Source organism: Equus caballus, chromosome 19 (genome assembly GCF_041296265.1).
Source record: "Equus caballus isolate H_3958 breed thoroughbred chromosome 19, TB-T2T, whole genome shotgun sequence".
NCBI classification, from domain to species: domain Eukaryota; kingdom Metazoa; phylum Chordata; class Mammalia; order Perissodactyla; family Equidae; genus Equus; species Equus caballus.
The window spans coordinates 40583075-40589556 of NC_091702.1; the positions used below are offsets into that span (position 1 = coordinate 40583075).

The 6482-nt window shown below is 43.1% G+C and overlaps 1 protein-coding gene across 2 annotated transcripts in view; it reads right to left on the minus strand.

Moving 5' to 3' along the window:
* Positions 1–2291, minus strand: part of ATP13A4 (ATPase 13A4) — a 127670-nt gene extending 125379 nt beyond the window's left edge. Inside the window, exon 1 of one of the 2 annotated variants that reach the window (XM_014732819.3) lies at positions 2122–2291. The gene's annotated coding sequence lies outside the window, so the exon portion shown is untranslated. The remainder of the gene's footprint in view (positions 1–2121) is intronic. The other variant, XM_005601890.4, reaches the window with a different exon arrangement.
* Positions 2292–6482: the final 4191 nt, after the last annotated feature.

Here is a 6482-nt window from a genome sequence, read left to right on the forward strand (position 1 = left end):
AATATCTGTGAGGGATGTTGCATTTCTATGACCAGGAGAGCCTCTTTCTGGAGGAAGCATTTGAGAAGGGCCTTGAAAACGACGGGAAAGGTTTTTCAATAGGTGGAGATGCTAGGGCCCAGACTGGAAGGAGGCCACAGGAAAGAGCATTCAAAGCAAGGGAGCCATAGGAAGAAGAAACACACGGGCTTGTTCAGAGTAAGTCCATCACCTTTGCTGCATGCGGGCTGCATGCAAAGGAAGAAGAGGGGAGTTAGATGTATCAGGAAATACAGATCAGTGCCATTCCATGGACGTCTTGAATTTGAGTCTGGGCTTAATGCAATAAGTAACTGATAGGTGAAGGCGCACAGATGTCATAAATATGCATATTTTTCTTGATCAGCCTGTTCTTAAATATTATAGAAATCATTGCATAAGCAGGTTCTAAAGTGACTCAGTCTTTCTAGATAGTATTATACGTATATAGCAGTTTCCTTCAATCCTCTAAGTCAAATCTTCTATTTCCCTTTGGAGCATTGTTTGAAAGTTAAAAACAAAAATTTTTAATAGATTTGATTTTTTGAACAGTTTTAGGTTCACACCAAAATTGAGCAGAAGAGATAGTGATTTCCTATATTCTCCTTGCATCACACAACCTCCCCCACTATCAGCATCCCCCCGTGGAGTAGTAAGTGGTAGATCTGTGACAACTGATGAACCTCTGTTGACATGTCATTATCACCCAAAGTCCAGAGTTTACATCAGGCTTCACTCTTGGCATTGTGTATTCTGTGGGTTCTGACAAATACATAACGACATGTATTCACCATTATAGTATCATACGTGGTAGTTCCACAGCCCTAAAAATTCTCTCTGCTGTCCCTGTTCATTCCTGCCTCTCCGCTCACCCCTGGCAACCATGAATTCCTTTACTGCCTCCATAGTTTGGCCTTTTCCAGAATGTTATATAGTTGGAATCATACGACTTTTCAGATTGACGTCTATCACTTAGTAATATGCATTCAAGTTTTCTCCATGTCTTTTTGAGGCTTGGTAAATCATTTTTTAGAGCTAAATAATATTCCACTGCCTGGATGTACCACAGTTTATTTAGTTCACCTACCAAAGGACATCTTGGTTGCTTCCAAATTTTAGCAATTACAAATAAAGATGCTATAAATACTTATGTGCATATTTTTGTGTAGATATACATTTTCAACTCATTTGATTATGTCATTAAGGAATTGCAAATTAAAACAACAATGAGATACTACATACTTATTAAAATGGCCAAAATCCAAAATACTGATGATGTCAAATGCTGGCAAGGATATGGAGCAACAGAAACTCCCATTCATTGCTGGTGGGAATGAAAAACAATACAGCCACTTTGGAAGACAGTTTGGCAGTTTCTTACAAAATTAAACACCTTACCACATGATCCAGCAATTGTGCCCCTTGGTGTTTACCCAAAGGAGTTGAAAGTTTATTCTTTAATTTAGTCTGTGTTTTCCTTAATTTTGCCTGTTTAATATTTTTATTCTGCACTACATCTGCCTCACAGGGTCACATATGGCGTGGTGAGAATAGCAGATGTGGCTTTGGTGTGGTCTGAATTAGAATCTTGACATTTTGCTGACAGATTCCATTCATTTATTTACTTTGCACTTATTTGATTAAGTTCAGTACCCAAAGACATGTACCAGATGAAGAAAAGGGGCAAATAAAATATGCCCTGGTAGAGTTAAGTCTGTTAGGAAGCAAGACCAACACCAAAGTATAAGTTCTAACACATGTGCTAATTACAAAAGTTCAGGTAGGGAGTTAGACCAGGAAGGTTTCGTGGAGGTGGGGAGTTCTATGCTGGCCTAGATAAATGGAGACGGAGAGGGAAAAGATTGTTGGCAAAGGAGACTGCAAGCAAAGACCCAGAGGAGGATTTGTACACGAGCTCATTCAGAGACTACAAATTATACACATATATTGATACCTTAGAATTGAGAGGAATGTCCAAGAGGAAAGGTTGATTCAGCCATGCCCTGATTCTCTCCTTGCACTCATTCCCTCTTAAATACCATGTCTCAAATAGGAATGGAAAAGGAAAAAAAAGAAGAAGAAGAAAATAAATAAATCAGCTACCTCTTTGCCGATCTGATATCTCAGCTTGCTTTCATTTATCCCAGAAGCACGTCTGCTGCTCCGATCAGTTCTCAACCTCTTCGGGTATGTATAACACACATCAAATGGAAATAATGACAGTTTCTGCCAAGACTGCGGGGATGCTGATCCTTCACTTGCTTAACCCATTTAGATGATGTGAAGATAAGTGGGTAGTGATGTTTCATCATATATTAATTCGCATCTTTCATCTGAGAACTCCAGAGCAGATTACAAACATTATTCTTTGCAACATCTTTGTGAAGTATGGAGGTGAGTAATATTATTGCCCCCACTTGAGAGCTGTAGGAACTGAGTCACAAAGGGGTCACAAAGAACTGCTCAAGGTCATGTGTCTTCAGCTTGGCGTGGAACCTGAAAGAAGTGCAATATTTCTGCCTTGTTATCATTGACAGTGAGTCGCCTCAAGATTCCTCTTCAGTCCTCATTACCCAGATCTGATATTTGTAAAGTGCTTGAGGTCTTTAGTCACAGAGCTTCATCTAAACTCAAGGTTTCACTATTACTATCAATTACCTCAATCTGCACTAATGCCTAATCTGTGGACCATACTGGAGCAAGCAAGATGTGATGTCCCAAAGAGGAATTACCTGCCTCAAGGTGGTGACATGAAGTTTAATTGAATTAATTAATGTTTGTAAAACACTTAGAAACTCTTAGATTAAAGGGTTTAATACAAAGATACAGGGCCTTCTCATTAATTACAGAAGAAAAGAGGAGGCTAATGGCCAGCTTGATTTCTCAGAGGCATTGCTCTCACCTATCTCCGCCTGGCACTGGGTTCTGATCTTTCTCAAGGTGGCGTGAGGTGGCCCGTCAGTTCACATTCAGAAGAGCCCCTTCTTGCTTTCTGTTATTTCCAAAAATAAAAGATAACAAGCTGCTCTCTGGAGGTAAGGCAGCTCCCCTTCTGTGAAGATTGCCTTAGTTGGCAACTATCCTGACAATTCCAGGTCAGGAAGGACAGTCGATAAAAACAAAAGCCAAAAGAGTAAATCCCCAGGGAGAAACTTTATACCAGTGTACTTAATGCTGAGAACTTTTAACTGGCAATTTTCCATTGACAAAATAATACACGTTCAGGTGTAACTATTAAGTATCATGGAGTGTTACAACTAGACCTTCAGAAATTACTAAATTACCTTCATTGCTTGTCAGGTGAAGAAAAAGTTCGAGGAAGACTATATAATAATTTGTCCAAGGTCACATGAGAAGTGGGACTCAAATCAAAGACTCCAGTTTTCTATAATGTACTTCACATAGCATCACAAGGCCACCCACCTTTTGTAAAGGAATCAGAATAGTATTCTTTGAAACATTCTCTGTGGAATATTTAAAAGACAATTGCATTTGGAAAGTTTGATTTAGATAGAACGTTTCCAGAACTTGGCAATTGTGTAAAGCCATGGCCACGTCATAGAATTGCCAGGCATATCCACCTAAGCAGGATCAAGAGGGCGTGGGACGTGGCATTTGACACACCTGCTGGCATAAGAGTCTGCGCTCCGGGAACTGAAGAAATTGCAGCTGCTAATAAAGAAAGGTCAATCTAGCAGGCAATTGAAGCTCATGGCGGTCTGCTTACAGCTCAGGAGAGCAGTTGGTGAAGGGAGAAGGGAGGGATCCCATTAGACAGAAGTGGATACATTTCCAATAAGCAGTTCGAGTCCAGTGATGAGGAACATGGGGCAGGTGATATTTTAAAATCTTGATAGGAAACTGGCTCCAGGAGTCTGTCCTCTAGTGGCCAAGCCCAACCAGAGCTTTGGGCCTAGAGCAGTGTTCCATTTCCCCATGGGAGCCTGGCAAGGGAAAGTCTAGTCCTTACTCCTAGGAAGGATCTGGGGGTCAAGGCAGGCTGCCACACAGGAACTTGGGAACAGGATATCCACAGGGACCGAAGGCTTCGGAATGAGGCAGGAGCCCGATTAGCAGAATGAGGGCGCTGACTCTGGTAATACTTGCAGGGACTGTAACTCAGTGCTGAGCAGTGGAGAGCGAAACTAGGCTGGATTCAGGACCCACAACATGGGTCTGGGATGACCCAGGAACAGGGTTGAACCCCCGGTGAGAATCAAGAACAGGTCCTTGCTGGAGATGGAGAAGCTATGGGGCCTCTCTGTTTTCCCATCCTTCCTAACATCCACTTTGGGATGATTTATGCCAGTCACCACTGTCACCAGCAAGCAAGACCCTGCCCAGGAGGGAGGAGATTCTCAGGTGGATCCATCAGGGATATCTGAGGAAGGAGAAGAGATTGAAATTAATGACTAATGAAGTTCAGAGATTTTATTTGTTCATATTGCACAAGTCTTTCAAAGCCCTAAGCAAATGGGTGATGGGAAATGTTATCTCCTGATGGAAAAAAGAATGTAAAGTGGAACTAATGCACTCCTGGTACTCAGACTCTCCCCCAGGCACCTTGGCATCAAAGAGGGCTCTCTGAGGTTCTTGAGCTCTTCCTAAATCCTCTAAGAACCCTGCCACAGCACCTCAAACTAACAATCTAGGTAAAAACTGTTTGCCAAGCAAATACAACTTTCAGATAAGTCCCCCAGCTTCTAGTCTGATCTCTGTTCTCATAGAGGCCTTGCGGGGCTGTCACTGTCCTGGTGTTCCCTGCCTTTGCAAGTCCCTATGAAAACACACTGCTTTCTTCCTATGTCTGCCACAGGAATATTACTGTACATCTCCTCGCTCTGGGAACTGAGCCCTCTTCTCCCCTTCCTCTCAGTCTTTCGCTGGCACCAGGGCCCTTGTTATTGGCTGGTTGTGTGCTTCATTGTTGCTCTGTTTTTCCGTCTCTCATTCACCTGCAGGAGCCAGCCTAGAACAGCAGAAGGTCGTTACCAGTGATGCCTGGCAGTCACTTGGGGAGCTTTCCTAGACTCCACATGCCCTGGCCCCAACCCAGGCCTTCCAAATCAGAATCCTGGGAGGAGAAACACAGAATCTACATTTTTAGCAAGTATGGGTTATGCTGTGCTTCTACTACTTTTTTTAAAAAGGAAGATCAATGAATAAGGTAGATTTATCATCGTGGCAAGTTGTCCATGATACATAAACTGCAAAGTACTTAAGCTACAGAACACTATGTAGAATATAGTCCCATTTTCATAAAAGCATAAAATGTATTTACGTGTGCGTGATGCAATGTATATGTGTATTTAGTCAAAGGAGGCCTGGGTGAGATGATGCATAGAAAGGGCTCAGCACAGAGTCAATGTGTGGCAAACATTTGCTGTTACTGTTGGGTGCTCTGTCTTCTATGAAGTTCTTAACATTGGAAGAGGTAGTTTCAAATAAGGGTAGCAGGCATAGGAGGGCAGTTTTGGGGTCTGGGAGTGTCCAGGGGACTTTGATAGGCCATCAGAGAGCCCTGGAAAGAGAGAATCACAGCCACCCTCTGCCAGCCTCACTGTCGAATGCTGGCAACCTCAGCTTTTTCAGTGGGAGAAATTCAGAGCCAGATCATCTTGGCATTGGAAGGAGCTTTAGAGATTGCCTGGTCCGATTCCCATCCAGAAGTCCCACTCTATCCATGAGTGTCCCAGTCTTCCTCTCCTCCCCTCTCTCAGTGGCCCTGCACAGGGCACCTTCCCCAGCTGGCATACTTTGCTGGCATCTGGCAGCCAGGAGCTAGCATACTAAACACTATTAAATGGTCAAGTATTTTGGAATAGGAAGTGGGAAACGCATTCACTGCCTGTCTCTTGTTCTTCGGCTGTGTGATCTTGAACAAGTCACTTCACTGCTCTGAGACTCAACGTCCTTATGTGCATGATGAAACCAATATTATTTGCCCCATCCTTGTAATATTATGAAGTGCTTACTACTGCTCAGCACAGAGTTAAGTGTTCCATGAAGGGCAGGTTATGAGACTCCGGTGAGCAGCATATGAGGGAATGCAGGTGAAAGCAATATGGAACAGAATGCCTGAGTCCTCAATGCACAAACCTGTGCAGTTGCTGAAAGGAGCGAGTGGAAGAGCTTTCTTCTCCAGCAGGTAACACAGACACATTTTAGACCGTGATTCCCTGCAGGCAATGCGCCTGCCTTTCTTCTCCTAATCTGCTCCTTTTGCTATTGCCCTAAATTCCAGTTTCAACATTGAAATTTACTACCTCAGTGATCACCCTTAATTTTGGATCTCCAGGCTTTTCTTCGCTTTGATCTTTTTAACCCCTGTGATAGAACAGATGGTTTCTAGCTTATGTCTTCTCCATAACTGAACATTCCAAGTATCCGGACAGCCACTGGCCTGCCTCCGTCCCCAAAGCACTAGTGACCCCACTCCACTTGTATTCTGCCCTCAATGGTCT